The following is an 18,221-nucleotide window of genomic DNA, read 5'->3' as shown; positions in this document are numbered from 1 at the left end:
ATTTTGACGAAATTCTTATACTAACAATAAGGAATTTAACAAAGTTTATGTACCTTTTGGATTTCGATTGTAGGAATATCTTCTGTAGATTTATTTGAAATGAAAGCTCAATTCATATTTTATGGAGTAGAGACCGTTTCAATCATTTCTAATTTTTTTTATATCCATATAATAAAATTATTCTTATGATATTTTGTCTATAGAATGCATGTTACTAGATAATTCTTAGTTCTTATTTTAGAATATATCAAAATTTACGTGATTCAATCATAGATTTCAATCTAAATTGCAAGATTCACTCATAAATTTTTATCTAATCATGTTCAACGACATATTTTGCTCTTAGATAATGTTCAATTATTGTTATGCATGCTACAACTTTCAATTATTTTAGTTTCTATTATTTTCATATGATAACGTGCATATGTCTTTGATACCTTACCATATGAAATTTTCTGTCTCGCACACACACATATAAATGCGTTGTTTGTACCATTGTCCATTTGTCAAGTTTCTTAAGACTGGTAATTACCCATTGTAGTTTGCACAATTTATTTTAAAACCCCCGTGAAATTTTATTATATTTGACAAATTATAATGTGACTTGAAATTTTTTAATGTAAGATGGATTATCAATTTATAGTTAATTAACATTGATTTAATTCATTAATCTTAAAATAAATATTTACAATATAATTTAAAGGTACCTAAAACGATAAATTTTAATGTAACATGGTAAATCTATACAATATTATAAAAAGATAAAACTACGCATTTCACTCACTAAGTCATGTCTCCTATCAAGAGCCATCTTGAATTTTCATGTGTCACATGCATGTAATTAAAGAAAATAAAATTAAATTTAAGTTGTACAATAGAATGTAAATGTTAATAAACTTTTTAGATTCCTCTTATCTTTATAGATATATTAATAATTAATAATTAATTCACTCTACATACTAATTTAACATCTAACTAGTTTTCGTGCCCGTGAAATTCACGGGTGCGTTTGAGTTTAATTGTGTAAGCTCACGCATAAATGTAACTTTATTAATTTGGAACAGGTTGACAACTTGTTGAATACAACGACACGCAAAACTGTTGCACGCGGTCAATTGTAGTTCATTCATTTTCATCATTAATTTGTGTTCTCTTATATAGAATAGTAAGTACATACTCGTATATACAACTATAGTATCACAACTTTAAGACTGTCGATATATAAATTTGTGAATATTATGATTGATATTTACATTAACTAAAGTATTTATGTCGTACACTTTTTCTCATTCGCATATATACTTTTAGCCAACAAAACAATAAACACAATTTCGCAGAATCCTATATTACTAAGAAACAAATCTATCAATTTGAATGAATTTGCTTCAATATGGATCATAACTTGGATGTGGAATATGTATTTGATTTGTATATTAAAAACTATTGATTCGTGCCAGTGGGAAGGGTGCAGGTGGCGGTGAGCAGTGCCCGAACTGGGATGGCGGTAGACAGCTCGTTAAAAACGACACGTCAAGTTGTGGTGAGCTTTAGGGGGGGGGGGGGGGGGGTTGTTATATGTTGGTGGTGGACTCGGAGGGGGTGGGCATGAAAAGGTAATGTGTTTTCATATATTCTTTTGTAAAAATAATGTTTATCAGTGTCTGACGTGTTTGATCCTTTCTATTTTTTCATTTTGTTTTTTTCTCCCTCTTCAATAATTTTTCTTTATGTTGTCTATTTGTTACTTTTGTTTGTTTCTTAATTAACGTATCACGCAATTATTTTTGGCTTGAATTTGTTTTTTTCACATCTCTTATGTTGGTTAACATGGTTTTAGAAGAGTTTACATGTGATACTCTATACTTTTCTTGTAGAAGGATATCTTAATTTTTCTACGCTATTATAATATTTGAACACATTATATGAAAAAAAATATGGCAAATATATTAATTTTTTAAGTCCTCTTTATGTATCTAATTAATTAATTGAAATTGACGGGGTATATAACAAAAGAGAGATAACATTTATAAATATCGTAAAATTAAAGTGATGCAATGTAATTTCTATTTGCCATATAACTTGTTTTAACAATAAAACTCCATCATTTAAAATGTAGTATTTACTTTGATGTTTAATTTTTATTTAATTTTCTTTAAGGAAAAAACAGAAGCAAAGTTTAATATTTATTGTGCTTTAATTAATGATATAACTTTTTCTAACTTTTTCTTTTTTCAGTAATGCTTGATAATGTGGCTTCCTAAAATGAACATAAAAATGGGAGTGGTGAGGAAAAAATATTGTGTCCTCCGAGAGTCTGATACTCCTTACACCCAAGTCAATATAATATTCCATTTGGTAGATTGTCTTTGGGTGTAAGGAGTACCGTCCTCCCAGAGGACACAAGAATTTTTCAGTGGTGAAAGATAATGTTTGATCATCTCTTATTTTTCAATTTTGTTTTTCTCCCTCTTCAATACATTTTTTTGTGTTGTCTTTTTGTTACTTTTGTTTATTTCAAATAATTATTTTGGCTTTATTTAATTTTTTTTCCCTCGCATCACTATACATGTTATATATACATTGTTGAATAACATGGTTTTAGAAGAGTTTACACGGGGTATTCTATGTTATCCTTGTAGAGTTATATTCTAATTTTGTTATGCTGTTATAATATTTGAACACATTATATGAAAAAACATATGGTAAAGACATTATTTTTTTAGGTCCTCTTTATATTTCCAATTAATTGAAATTGACGGGTTATATAACAAAAGAAAGATAACATTATATAAATATCGTAAAATTAAAGTGATGCAATGTAATTTTGATTTGTCAGATGACTTGTTTTAACAGTAAAACCCCATCATTTAAAATGTAGTATTTACTTTGATCTTTAGTTGTTATTTAATTTTCTTTGGAGCAAAAAAAATAGAAGTTTAATATTTATTGTGCTTTAATTAATGATATATAATTTTTTTCAACCTTTTCCTTTTTAAATAATGCATGATGATGTGACTTTTTAAAATGAACACTAGGTTTGTGACCCGTGAAATTCACGGGTTTATCTTTTTTAGTTTTGTTATTTTTATCGTATTGTTTATATTTGTCCGAGTAATTAGTCGATCCATTTAAAAAATGTAATCTTGAAATACATAAAATTTAGTTAGTTAACGCCTTATTTCTTTGAAAACTAAACTATATATTGTACTTTAGTTGTTGTTTTGATTAATATACTAATAACACGTGGTTTTACAAAAAACAAAAAAATACCTTCAAATCATCAATGAATGCAGTAATTCATGGCACCCATGTAAAAAAAAATTAAATGGTTAAGGTTGCCTTTTAATTAGATTTTATAGATTTTGTACTAAAATTTCTATGTGAAAGTTTGAACGTCCTTTTGTCATTTAGGTTAAATAAAGTTAGTAAGTGAAGATGAAATGACAAATTAATGCATAATGTTGAATTATTTTCTCTTTTTTTTTTCTTTCTTTTTTTGAGAATGATAAATCTCACAATATAAGGAGCTTAAAACATATATGATTATAGGGTTTTTTATCTTCTCAATATTTTAATCCTCATAAATTATATTTTTTATAGTAACATAGTTATGAAGTTTAATAAATGCTAGTCTTAGTATATCATCTATATCAATTTGTCAAAAATCCTAAATTTAAATTTTTGCATAAATGATAAAATGAGTTAAATATATAGTAGCCTACTACAAATTTCATTACAATCTCATTATATGTTTTGTATATATACATTAGATAGATAATATGACATGTACGCATAAATATTAGATAATAATTTACATTTAGCCATTATCCATATCAATAGGATTTTTTTTGTCTAACTTGTTAATAAGATTGAGATTATCGCAACTCCAATTTCATTCTATGAGAGCTATTATTCAAAGGAAAAATGATGAATAAAAAAGCAACACATACCCAAATAAAACATACTTTTGAAAGTTTCTAAAATCCTAAATAAATTTATGAACCTAAAAAAATTAGTCATTCATATTCAATTCGTGGTGTCAATCTTGTAGTTAATTTATAATATAGTATTGAGTGAAATGGAGGGAGTATTTATTTATACAATTCTAGTATTTTCTTCTTCATATAGTCTTCTTTTTCCAATGAAATATCCCTACAAAAACAAAAACAAAAAAAAAAACAACTGAGTGCTTAATTAATAACAAACAAAATGGTGGAATTTTATTTATGTAAAATTAACCTTATCGTTATTAATTTAAGTTTTCCCGTAAATAATAAAAAAAGAGGGCATTGAATCATAAAGATGTAAGTGTATTTACCTTTGAATAATACAACTCCACAAATCTTGATAGCCCCTAAATGGAATAAAACAACATATATGAGAAGGTTAAAAATGTGAAAAGTACTTCACAACCAATGGAACTTAAAAATAAATAAATAAATTATTAATTTAAAACCTTAATACACTTACCTTGATGCTGATAAAATGATAAGAAGATTATTGACACATATTTACAATTCTTTTGATGATGGGGCAAAAAGATGTTGGTTTATTTTGACTCATAAATGTTGTCTTTCATCAAACATTTATAGCCAAATGAGGATGCGTTTTATGACTTATGGCGTCTTTTTTTTTATTATTATCAAATTTAATGTATACATAAATATGTAGCAAAATTTTATGACGTTTGAGCATTCTTTTTCATTATTAGCAAATTTAATATAGACATAAATATAGAGTAAGGAGAAATGAAATGTAAAAGGTTTGCTTTTTTTTTTTTTTTTTTTTTTTTAACAAAATCCACATTGTTTGAGAATTGTTTAGGGAGTTATCTTACGAAACTAAAAGATGTTAGTTATCTTGCCTTGTTTTTTATTTATAAATTATAAATCTAGATTTATATATGTATCCAATTAATGAAATTGAGCAAGTTTATTGCAATAAAATTTAAGAGAGAATTTCACATATAACTAGTTTAAAATTAGAGTGATGTAAATTTTTATTTGTCGTTTTACCTATTCTAGTTTGAAAAATTAAGGGGTCAATGTTTAATGTTAAGTATTTTATTATTTGCCCTTAATCTTTACAAATTATTTATTATTTTATAAACGGCGTAAATTAGAATTATGTGATATTTATCTGTTACTTAGAATATTCTAACAATAAAGTAGAAATTTAAATTTTAGCATGAATTTTATTTGATTTTTAATTGTTTAACTAGGTTTGTGACCCGTGAAATTCGCGGGTTTATCTGTTTTAGTTTTGATATTTTTATCATATTGTTAATATTTGTTCGAGCAATTAGTTGTTGATCTATTTAAAAATATATAGTCTTAAAATACATAGAAATTAGTTAGTTAATACCTTATTTTTTTGACAACTTTGGTTTATTTTTTAAAATCGAATCCTGCAAGTGACAATGTGGCAACTACTAATTTTGATAAACTTGACAACGGAGCAATGACAAAGACGACTCATTATATATACGTGTATTTTAGTCCGCAATATAATAAAGTGAGTTTTTAAAATATTAAAAGTCGAAACCATCCGTATATAATAAATTTCGTATGGAAAAATCTTTAATGACGTCTTAGAAGGTTGTAAACTCAATACCTCAGTATAGTCATCTCTAAATTATATCCAGACCTCTTCATCAACTCTCCCATAAAAATATCTTTGAAGTCTTATCACCACGTGCATGCTTCAACTATTATTTACATCCGGAAAATATTTATTATATCGATAAAAAAATATTAGATACGATTCAACGGTATGGTCGGTATCTACTCCCATGTATTACGAATTAAATTTTCATTTCCATTGTTCAATAATCTAAAAAAATATATTCCCTAAATTCGAATTTCAAAAGGTTCATAAAATTTTTTAAGTTCCTTATTACTATTTCAAGAATTTGATCCATCTCTTGTTATACTTATGTCCACGATCCTATATAGAAATAAAATTAGTATTAAAGACTATAAAATAATCTATTCCGGTTTTGAAAAAAAAAACACATAAACTTAAAAATATACGGATTAGAATTTAGAAACCATACTATTTAATATTTATTTGAAGGTTCACTTTCGCTTCCTTTTAGTACGTTTCCTTTTAGTACATGCCTTGATAATAGTCCATATGAAATGAAAAAGAAAAATATAAGTTAGAGATCATTATACTCATGAATACAAAAACACAAATTCAAATAGGTTGATCGGGAAAGCATAGTAAAATTACACAACAATATACGCTTAATAACAAATTTAAAGAAATATTATAAGATCTTCATTTTAAGATCAACGATCATCTTATAATGGTTAAAAATGTATAATCCACTTAAAAAAGTTAAGTAAATTTTATAGAAAAACAATTAAAAGGTGGGAATTGGAGAAAACTTAAATTGGAAGAGAAAATGACATAATTAAAATGATTAATTATTGTCATGATGGTTCAAAAAGTAAATTGTGAAATTTTAAAGATTTTTCATTCAATTATTTTTACTTATTTATTTACCATTAATTATGAGAGTAGATTTTTTTTTTGTTCTTTATTAGGAAATTATGAGAGTAAGTTTTATATATTATTCCTGTTTTGACAAAAAAAAAAACACATAAACTTAAAAACATACGAAGTAGAATTTAGAAATCATACTATTTAATATTTACCCGAAGGTTCACTTTCGCTTCCTTTTATTACATGCCTTGATAATAGTTCATATAAAATGAGAAAGAAAAATATATGTTAGAGATGATTATACTCGTGAATACAAAAATACAAATTCAAATAGGTTGATCAGGAAAGTATACTAGTAAAATTACACCACAATATACGTTTAATAACAAATTAAAAGAAATATTATAAGACTTCTAGTTTGAGGTCAACAATCTCCATTACTTAGCAGTCTCTACCTTACGTTTTTTTACCTTTAATTTTACCTTAGTTTCGTGCCTTTTGTATTTTTTCCCTCTTCAGATTACCCACGTGATTGTTTGCCTTATCTGCATTCACATACGTTTCATGATGCTTTAAAGTTATATAAAAAATACATTGATCAAAAGATAAAACATCAACCTGGTAAAAACTTGACAAACGAATCAAAACATTGTCACATGTAAGTCACTTAAATTAAACCAACCGGAGAACATGAATTCAAATATAAAGCAAACGATTCATAAAACCAACAACGTAACAAATTAAAATACACTTTACTGGACACAACAACAACAACAACAACAACAACAACAACAACAACAACAACAACAACAACAACAACAACAACAACAACAATACTCAATATACTCAATATAATCAAATAAATAAAAGGGTTAATTGATAGGAATAATCCGAACTATTGGTCATATTCTTGTAATAATCCAAACTTCAATTTAACTCAAAATAAACCAAATTACTACATTCATTTACTTATAATGCACTTGAGCCATTTTTTACCTATAAAATCAGGTAAACTACTAGGTAATCCAATTAAATTTTTAGTTTTTTTTTTGGTTTAAAACACCTTCTTCCCCCATTATCACCAACCTCCCACTTGTTTATATTGTTCATTTGCATTTCTCGACATAACCATGAAACTATAGCACCTAAATAACAAAACCAAGTGTATAAAAACTGATGAATCTCTTAAAAAGTTGGATTTTTAAAGTAAATTAAGAACTAGGAATTATTTAGACGTGAATCATGTGATTTTAGGGAATATTTGTGAATGCCCAGTAATTTTTCCATGGTTGTTGAGTGATTTTCGAGGTATATTGGCACAACACAATCACCAGCTTTCTTTTGACCACACTCATTATTCATTATCGTCATTTATTCATTACTGTGTGTGGACTTTCTAGTCTACTTGCAAATTTCACTTTCCAGATTTTTGTCTTATTACTTCTGCTTGTTCTCAGGATTCAATTGTGGAGGAGGTTTTTTTTTTTGGTGGGATGGGGTAATTGTGGGACTGCACAGGTTTTAAAGGAGACTTTTATTTTGGTTCCGAGACCGACGACCAACACATACACCCAGTATAGCGGAAGGGGAAAAGGCTTGGAGGGCTGGTAGTGAAAGCAGGTGGAGACAAGGCCGAGAAAAGTGTTATGGTGGCAGTGACGGTGGTGGTCGGTTGACATTGTAATCCAGTAAAAGGTGGTAGATGAGCTCGCAGCTCCGGTGTCAATGGTTGGGTGAATTATGGAGATCTTGAAATTGGTATCTAGTGGGATAGGGTAGTTGTTATTAATGATTTTAGATTTTTTTTTTTCAAAATTTGACCGGATGAGCAAGTAGTAGGTTACCGAGTGCAGTATGAGAAGGTGAAGTTAATAGTACGATTTATTATTAGATTAAATGAAGTTTGGATTATTATAGGAAGATCACACATAGTTCGGATTATTCATATCAATTAACCCTTAATAAAATTAACCATAATATACAATCCACAACTTAGAAACTCATGACAAATGGGCATATTTTAAATAAATAAAGTGAATAGAAATTGTTATATGTATTGTAGGTTTTATAGTCATTACATAACCATAAATTCCTATATTTTAATTTAATTTTTAATTTATTTTGTGGTATTATTAAATTAGATAATTGATTGCCGAGTACCTCAAGAGATGAATTAAATAGGACAAAATGTTAATGAAAATTATGGGTGTTGAGTAATATAAAGAGTTTTAATAAAATTATTAACAAATTATATTACAAAAGTAAATTAAATAGAAAATTTTTTTAATTAATTTGGTGTGTGTTTAGTATTATGAAGAGTTTTAATCAGTTTATTACCATGTTTAATTAAAAAAAAAATTATGAAAAAGTTAATAATGCTGGATGTTCAATAATATGAAGAGGTTTAATTAATTTATTAACAGGTTTATTACAAAAATTTTAAAAACAATGATTTAAATAGGAAAATGTTAATAATGGTGAGTGTTTAGTAATATGAAGAGGTTTAATTAACTCCTTAACATATTTTATTACAAAAATTTCAATTAAAATTTTAATTTTAATTATAAATTATGAAATTTATTAACATGTTTTATTACAAAAATTTCAATTAAAATGTCAATATTAATTATAAATTATAAAACTTGATGTAAATTTGTAAGGGTTATATAAATTTTGGAAGACAATATATTTAATATATAAAATTAATTTAAGAATAATGATAATATCCTTTCATATTATAGATATAAGTGAATTAAATTAATTTATAGATAAATGATTTAAAATAATGTCATGTAATAATAAATTGATAATCCACGTCACATTAATTCGCCATGTCACATTAAAAATATGCAATATCATATTTAAATATGCCACATCACATTAAATTTTAATCTAGGTGGCTTTTTGGATCCTATGTGGCTTTGTCTAGGTGGCGTTTATTTGTCATTTTAGGGTAGCCTTTTAATTATATTTTATAGATTTATCTAGAAATTAAAAAGGCCAAATGTTAATGTTTGTTATGCTATTTGCATTTAATGTTTTAGATTTTTTTTGTCTCACAAATTTTATCATCCATCAAAAATATATAAAAAATTGAGGATATTTTTTATAACTTTTGAACATCCTTTTTCATCATTATCAAATTTAATATTGACATAAATAAGGAGCAAAGTTCATGACTTTTGAGTATCATTTTTTCATTATTATGATATAAATATTATAATAAATATTTTTGTTGCTTATGTTCTAAATTCTACATAAAGATAAACTTTTTTGTGAGACCGTTCTTTTGTATGACCGCAATACTTTCTCAATTTTTAAGTCACAAATACGTAAACTATTTTTAAGTTGATCCTAAAAATTTGTAATATTACTTTGTAGGGTAATTTAGTTACTTGTAATGGTCTCATTCAAAATAAACAGTGTTATATTAGAAATAGTCAAAGTTTCGGTGTTCATGAGGTATTTTTTTTATTATAGAAAATTATTTATAATTGATATACACCTCCCCAAATAGGCTTTTCCTTTTTTTTTTTGTGGGGCACTAACTCAATTATCATTCAATGTGTGTTTTTTTTAGTAAGAATTATCTGTTAGGACGTCAATATTGTATTGTAATTTGTCACTAAACAAATATTATATAATCAAATATAAAATACAAATTAATTGTAAAAATGGCTCATGGAATAAAATTTAATGTTTTATGTAGTCTTTTAAACTATATTGTATAGATTGATAATATGTGGATTATGATATTGCCATATCACATTTAATTTGCCATGTCACATTTAATTTTGCCTTGTCACATTTGTCATGTCGCATTTAATTTGCCATGTCACTTTAGCCTTTTAATTATATTGTATAGATAGATTTTTTTTCTTAAATGATGACTTTTTTTTTTAGCTTTCCTCTCCTTATTTATACTACCTATAATCATTGCCATATTTTTTTCTACAATTATAATCTCTTGCATTACCACAATGTTTAAATTTCTACCTTAAAACACCTTTGAGATTTTATTTCATATTTAAGCTTCCATGCTAAATTCAAGATTATTTTTAGTTCACATAAAATCCTAATTGAATTAATTAGTTCAATTTAGTTTTTATTGTATTTGGCTTTATAATAACTTTATGTAGCCATAATATATTTTGTGTTCATATTTTAATTACAAATCATTCTAAATTAAATTAATTTTTGAATTTTCAATTTGTTATTATAGTTGGATTGACTTTTAGTTTTTTGGCAGGTACTTCTTCATTGAAGCGATATAAAACATTACATCTGATAATTCTTGGAAGATTTATTGCCAAAATTTTTGTAAATACACCCAGATTATCTTTGCTGCAATAATTTGCATGTAACAACTTTTTTTCCTTAATTTTTGGTTTGGAGGTCAATGGATCACAAACCAAATAACTCAAAGTGTGTAAAAGATTATGCGAGTAAGTCAATAAGCTTAGACATTTTTGCCAATATAGTTGAAGGATATATTTTAGAGTTGTAACTAATAGTTTTTACAAAGTGTAACAATATTTATTTATTTATAACTTTGGCTGAACAAACTGAAAGCAACTATGTAACATATTGTATATACGTAAATATTTGTTACTTGTGTCATTCATAAGATGCATAATTAATTTTGCTCATTTATACTAATAATTGTTCGAAATTCTAAAGTTATATTCTTTTACTTTACTCTTTCTATTTTCCATAAATATAATCGTACAACGTACTCGGAATAATTTGGGACACAAATATTTGATTTTTAATTATTTGATGTTGTAGGGCATTCTACATATTTTAAAAATATAACAAAGAATTTTAAAGAATATAAAATCCATTGAAATTGAGGGAATATAAAATTGTTGTAATATACAAGAAGTTAGAGATGTTCATGGGTCATACCGCCCGATAACCCGACCCATCAGGCCCTTATTTTTAGCGGGCTTGGACACAAAATTTTCTAAAAAATGGGTCGTGGGCTGGATAAGCCCGGCCTGATTAAGTAAATGAGTCAGACATGGACATGAGCTTTTCCAAACGGGCCAACCCGCCCGGCCCACTAAAAATATAAGATATTAAAATTTTAATTATGTTTGTGTATATTAATTGTATTATATTATAAATCATGATTTTTTTTTAATGAAAGAAACTAAAAGCATATTTTTATTTAATAAAGTCGAACTTAAACCGTTGTCTTTCCAAATATCTCCATGCTAATTAAAATTTGATTGTCTTTCCAATAGGCGCATATATTCAAAACACCGATAATTATCGTGTATTATAAGTTACAATAATGTATACATCCAATCTTTACCTAAACCCTTATATATATTTGTAGATACCCGTATCCGTCGATATTGGAATTTATAGAGAACCCGACAAACACCCGATGATGAAAGGACACATGTATTTATTAGTTGTCATTGTCATTATTTGGGTTCGTTTTACGATGTAGAATGAGCGTTGTCGATGAAGTATTTTATTATTTTAAATGATATTTAAATTAAAGTTTTTAAGGTGAATTCATTTTACTTTATTTTGAATTTATTTTCTCAAGTTTATTTTATTGAAAATTAAATAAATAGTTGATTTGAAAAATCATTTTATGAGTGTATTTGATTTGAAAAATCATTTATTTTAATGTGTTAATCGATTTGAAAAATCGAATTTGAAAATCGAAAACTCGTTTTAACCACACGTTTTGGAGCTCGATTATAGCTCGGTTTTTGAGCCCGTTTTCTTTACAAGTTGGCACGAATCTCGAGTATACTAACCAACCTAGGCCTCTACCCATCCAACCCCAGTTCGAACCCCCATACCCACGTCCCAAATCTCGCCCCAATCACGACCAAAACAACCCAACTCCTTCCCCTTGCCCGTGTTAGCTCGACCCTTCCTCCAACCCGTTTTGTGTGCTTCAAAGCCTGACCCAAACCCGCCACAACCAACCCAATTCTTGCCCCTCATTACCTACAAACAACCCATCACTAAACCCACCACGAAACCCATCCAATTCCCGTCCTAAATACTCCACAAACAGCCCGCAACACAAGCAGCCCCTCCTGTTTTGCGTGCTCAAACCCGAGCCCAAAACCCGCTCCAAACACCACTTAAACTCGTGCCCATTAACCCTACACCATACCCCAGTATCCTACCCATATTACCTTAGTTTAAACACCAAGCAAACCCCCCATATAAACCCTAAAAACCCCACGAATTGCTGATGGACAACAGCTATGCGAAACAGGCCCGACTGATTGTTGCCCTACTTCTACCCTTCGAAACTCCTTATAAATACCCCCCCTTCACCATACATTCATTCCTATAAGTTCTCCATACATAATACCGTCACTTACAAGCTTTAAATGCCAGAAACAAACCCTAATTGCCTCTCAAAAACCCTCGACAAAACCGACATACAAAACTGAGAATCAGTTTGTGTGTTCTCTTTGGAACCCTTCGTTCAACCCTCAAACCTCCATTAAAGTTCGAGTTTCTTGTACCTAATTAACCACACAACATCCATATACATCTTAGACAAAGATTCACGAGCCAAATTGACCTTGAGAGTACACGAATCCCCTCGAAAAACAGAGTGTCATACACTCTGTTTTCGCGGCTTTTCCTGTCTGTCCAGTTCTGTTTGTGCTCGTTTTTCGTGCCCAATAATTCAAAACGAGCAGGGATTGTTTTAAGATCTTTGTTCTCCTCTCTTTCTAGTTTTTAAAACATCTTTTAAATCTAATTTTCACCGTGAAACGAGTGAGAAATTGCAGTTTGAAAGTTGTTGTCCAGATTTGCAAAAAACGTGTTATTGCTTTGTTCCTTCGTCGACGACGGCCTCTCGAGATAAAATCTACGATCGATTACGACCCAAGACGGTGTCAACGATACATGTAGGTTGAGGGTGCATCAAATCCTCCTCTTCTCTCTTTTATTTCGTTCTTTTTATGTTTGTTTTTTATCGTTTCGTTTTATTTTGTTTATCGTTTTTTATCGTTTGATATCGTTAACTATGAAACTAGTTTAGTCCGAGTATGAGTTAAAGTACCACCATGAACACCCGCGTTGACTTGAGATGGGAAAAAATCCGCCACATCGGTCGGTCGTATCCCCCGTCTCATTTACATATCCTCGTGTTCAAGGTAGGGCATTAATAAAACGAATTCTAACTTCGTTCCTCGTTTTTTGACCCCTCGTTTGTTTCGACTAATTCGACCTACTCTAGGACCCGTTGCATGTTAGTTCGACCTCTGATTGTTAACATATGACTCATTTAGACGACATTAGATCAATTTAATAACCTAATTAGACACGTTAGGTGGCATCGACATAGCCTTAAAAATCGATTAACAATTCTCTAATCTAATTGAATGCATCTCTCTTTTCACATGATTTCTCGCTAGTATAAGAGTGCGTGATTAGCACCTTCTTATTAACACTCGACGAGTTAATTTAATTAGCGAACTTGACCTAATTCGACCCTTTAGGCCGTGTAGAGCACTCGGTTTTAGGCGAAGCCTTCTGACCTCTTTTATCATCGTTTTCTAATGTGCATCCTGTATCGCTTTGCAAATCTATCTAACCTAATGAATCTAACCTAAGGATTAGGGTAAGCTAGGATATGTAGGTCGTGTTTGGCCGTGTTTTTGTAGTCCTTTTCTCGCTCTTTTTTTATCTTTATCTCGTTATTTCGTATCTTGTAATTATTTTTGTTTATCGAGTCATGTTTTGTAATTTGTTTGTAATTAGTTTTCCGTTATCGAGTCAAATGATTTCTAAAAAACCTTAGTCTTATTTGGTTAGATGGTTGTGCTCCAATTCATGTAAGAGCGTAGTAAATCGCATGTTGTTTAAAGCGACATGGCCCGATTTATGCTAATGCATGCTTTGGTGTGTGGCCCTATGTCTAATTCGATAAGATTAAGTGAAAGCACGCATTACGAGGAGTGACCCAAGGCCGTGAGTCATGTAAGCCGTGGGCCACCCCCCTTGTGCACGTTTCCCTAGGCCAAATTGGCCATGTAGTGTGTCGTGTATGGTTTTGTGTATAGCGTTGTATTTTAGATCGAGTTGTATCTTTAATTTCTCGTTGTGTCGGCATGAAATGCCTGGGTTGTAATAGGGTAGATCCCAACGGCTCCCCCATTCCCCTTAAGCCTTGCTTGCTTTGTATGTTGTTAGATCAATCAACCCACATGCTAAATTACAACTTTGACAAAGTTAGTTTAGTTGCATCTAAATCGACATAGAAATTTCACATGTTAGGGTTTTGAAAACGATGTTTGCATATCATATATCGTAGTAGCTATGACCTTGTTTGAAATCCGACACTTGACTTAGTAGAGGCCGTTATTGACGGGCGGGGTTAGGTGTCCTTACGGGCTTCCTAACACGTACCCTCACCCCTTACTCAAGATCTATGGTTTGTGGATCCGTCTAAATACCATTGGATTACGAGAGTCATTCTAATCGAGTGATATAGGGTACAAGTCTTTATCTTTAATCACTCGCAGTCGATTGGCTTTATGCTTTTCGATGAAAGATGTAAAGTTGACTTGAACGGTTCCAAGTTCCCAAAAAACTTGGTGGCGACTCTAATTTGTCTTAATTCGATTCGAAAGAACCTCGAGTCGATAATGCCTAGTGTGGATCCCGCGGACGCAGTTCCCGAGGGCCTTGTCCACAATATTCCTTCACTATCCATATATATTATACTCCTAACTTCAAATCAAGGTATGAGATATAAAAAGTAGTTTAAGTTGAAGTTATTGTATACCGAATAAGTAATTAACAGTTAAAATTTTGTGTTACTGTAACACCCCCATATTCAGAGGAGCCTTAACTAGGCCTTCCTTAGCATATAAGGGTGTTACCATCTCGGTTGCCCGAGGATAGTAATAATCAAATGTCGATAAGAGAACTATTATGCTATATTACAAGTGATTTAAACAACAAACGATATAAAAGGTACAACTCAAAGACTACTCGCTACTGCTATCAAATCTCGTGAAGACTCATCCCTACCCGGACTCAAATTATCATCAACAACATCAAGACTGCTAAGACCGACTGCTCACCATAAGGGATCACGGCAGACACATAACAAACAAACAACCACACAAGGTCAGTACTGAGATAAGATAGGACAACGACAACTACAATTATCAACACAATACAAAGTTATCAATCTCAAGCACAATCATGATAACCTAACCAACTCTGTCACTGACTGTCCACTGGACCAGTCCTGCCAGTGGGGGACCACAGCCGTTCCCACCAAATCCCCGCTCCTCATAATAAGCGATAACCCTGTCCATTAATGTGCACATCCCCTTCCATGGCGGGTTCCACGAAGGGCGAAACTAGGGCGTGAAGCCATTCCCGCAAGTGACCCCACTCAGCCGAGGACACGCCTCGAGAACCAGAAACAGCAACCACAGTCACCATCACAATCGTTATAATACAACAACGACACCAAGCATTCACAATACAATCACAACGACCGACACACTAGACCATCTACAGAAACTGAGTAGGCGAACCTACCTTTGAGCAACTGCAACCAATCCATGCCGACAAACAACCTATCCAGCGACCAAGCAAAGCCTATAACCACAATACAATTATCTATTACTAACAAGCAAACCCTAACTGTAGGGAACAAGGACACAGATGATGATTATGACATACCTATAGGGAGAAACTCAGCAAAAGACCGCTACCCGACTCAAGTGACGCTTTCCTAAGGCACAAGGATCTTCAAAAGGCTTCCATGGAGGTTTTGAGGTGAAAGGGAGGGAAAGAGGCGACTGAAGGATAGGAGGAAAGTGGTGGGAGTGATATGCAGATTTAACAAAACGCGATATAAAACCCTCGCTGAAAACTCGGTACTCGATCGAGTACCCAACACACTCGATCGAGTGGCCCCCTACTCGATCGAGTAACCTAGCTACTCGATCGAGTAGCCTCTACTCTATCGAGTACCACTCATATCACGCAACCCAAGATGGTTTTGGCACGCAATTCTAAGACTACTCCCGCTCCCAAGGTCAGTCAACGCTGGTCAAAGGGTCTCTAAAAGGGCGGGTATTACAGTCTTCCCCCCTTAAAAGAACTTCGTCCCCGAAGTTCAACTCACCTAACTCCCGCTCAAGACACGGAAACAACACGACCTCACCAATCTTCCCGCTCACCATTATTCCCTGGAAATACCATCCCCCATGTCATCATCATCACCGTCTAACGCTCTACTCATACATATATATATAAATTCTTGCAACTTTCACAGAAACATGCTCATCATCAATTGTCACTCTATATGTATACCTCTATTCTTACAAACTATCGTCTACAAAACATTAATCTCGCAGTACGAACCAGCACAAACAATGATCTCCCATCATATGGTAACAACTATCAACCCGAATCATATCTCATAACAACTCCATGTTGCACACTACACCACCACGTTACTCAACAACGCAATTCTATTACAACACATTGTACCACAACTAACTTTTTACGACCGTCCTTTAAAACATACTATCATTTTCACTTCAACGCATGAATTACTCAACAAACTAAGGTACTAGAATATTTTTCAATTAAACAACAAAACATTATAGGTAAACAAAACATAATTTCAAAATCAGCCTTTTTATTTCGCGACATTACTCTTCCCCTATAAAAAGGAACTTCGTCCCCGAAGTTCACCACCAAAATTACATCACATATTACCTATTACTTGCATCACAACATTAAATAAAACCATATTATTTGTTATGGACATTACTCACTAGCTATATACTTGTTAAATTAGAAATCATACACAAACCTCCGGAATATTTAGTCACCGTTGACAACGCATGTTAATATGGTATGCACAAGTGTACAAGAAGTTATAACTCCGATAAATAGATCGTAATAGGGCGTATGCAACATTAAAGTAACAAGAAACTATTACCGCTTCACTAATTATGACCAATACGCTTATAAAACTTCAAACACGACTTCCAACATATGAAATTAACGGCTCAAAGGTGTTTCTACGCACTACTAATCATGTTAAACATCAAGCTCGCCATTATCAAACAATTACACACTTTTAATTTTCGAAAATCTCCTGTAACAGTGCTACTCGATCGAGTATATACTGGTACTCGATCGAGTGCCATGCTACTCGATCGAGTGTCTTGGCTACTCGATCGAGTAGCCCAAAGATCAGAAACTTTCTCTCTTTCCTTCCTGCAGCTACTCGATAGAGTACGGGGTACTCTGTCGAGTACCTACAGGCCAAATTCCTTATAAAGCCTGTCATAACCCAACATATATATACATGGATAACTTGAGTCGGGATGATTTCCCGACCTCAAAATAAATCCTGCAACAAAGTTAACTAACAATTCCGGCCTTATGGCCAACAATACATATCCATAACCAAAGCTTTAACGAAAACAACTACCAAAGTCTAACCATACTACCAACGTCAACTACTATAAACAAAGATAAAAACAAGGAGTATCACTCCTCTTGCTGCTGCTGCTGCTGCTCAACCATCACCTCATCATCTCCACCACCGCCAGAAGTACCTGCTCCCGATGACCCAATCCCCGCATCCACTCCTGCTCCTGCTCCTAGGCCCACGTACCATGAAGTTAAGCCACCGTAGGCAAAGGACTGAGGTGTCCCCCACGTCGACTGATCCACCCTGTAGGAATGGAAAAACCCTGTGTAGTCCCCAACTCCACTCCACCACACCGGAT

This window comes from Silene latifolia, chromosome X (genome assembly GCF_048544455.1).
Source record: "Silene latifolia isolate original U9 population chromosome X, ASM4854445v1, whole genome shotgun sequence".
Classification (NCBI taxonomy): domain Eukaryota; kingdom Viridiplantae; phylum Streptophyta; class Magnoliopsida; order Caryophyllales; family Caryophyllaceae; genus Silene; species Silene latifolia.
Note: the sequence above shows the minus strand (reverse complement) of the source record.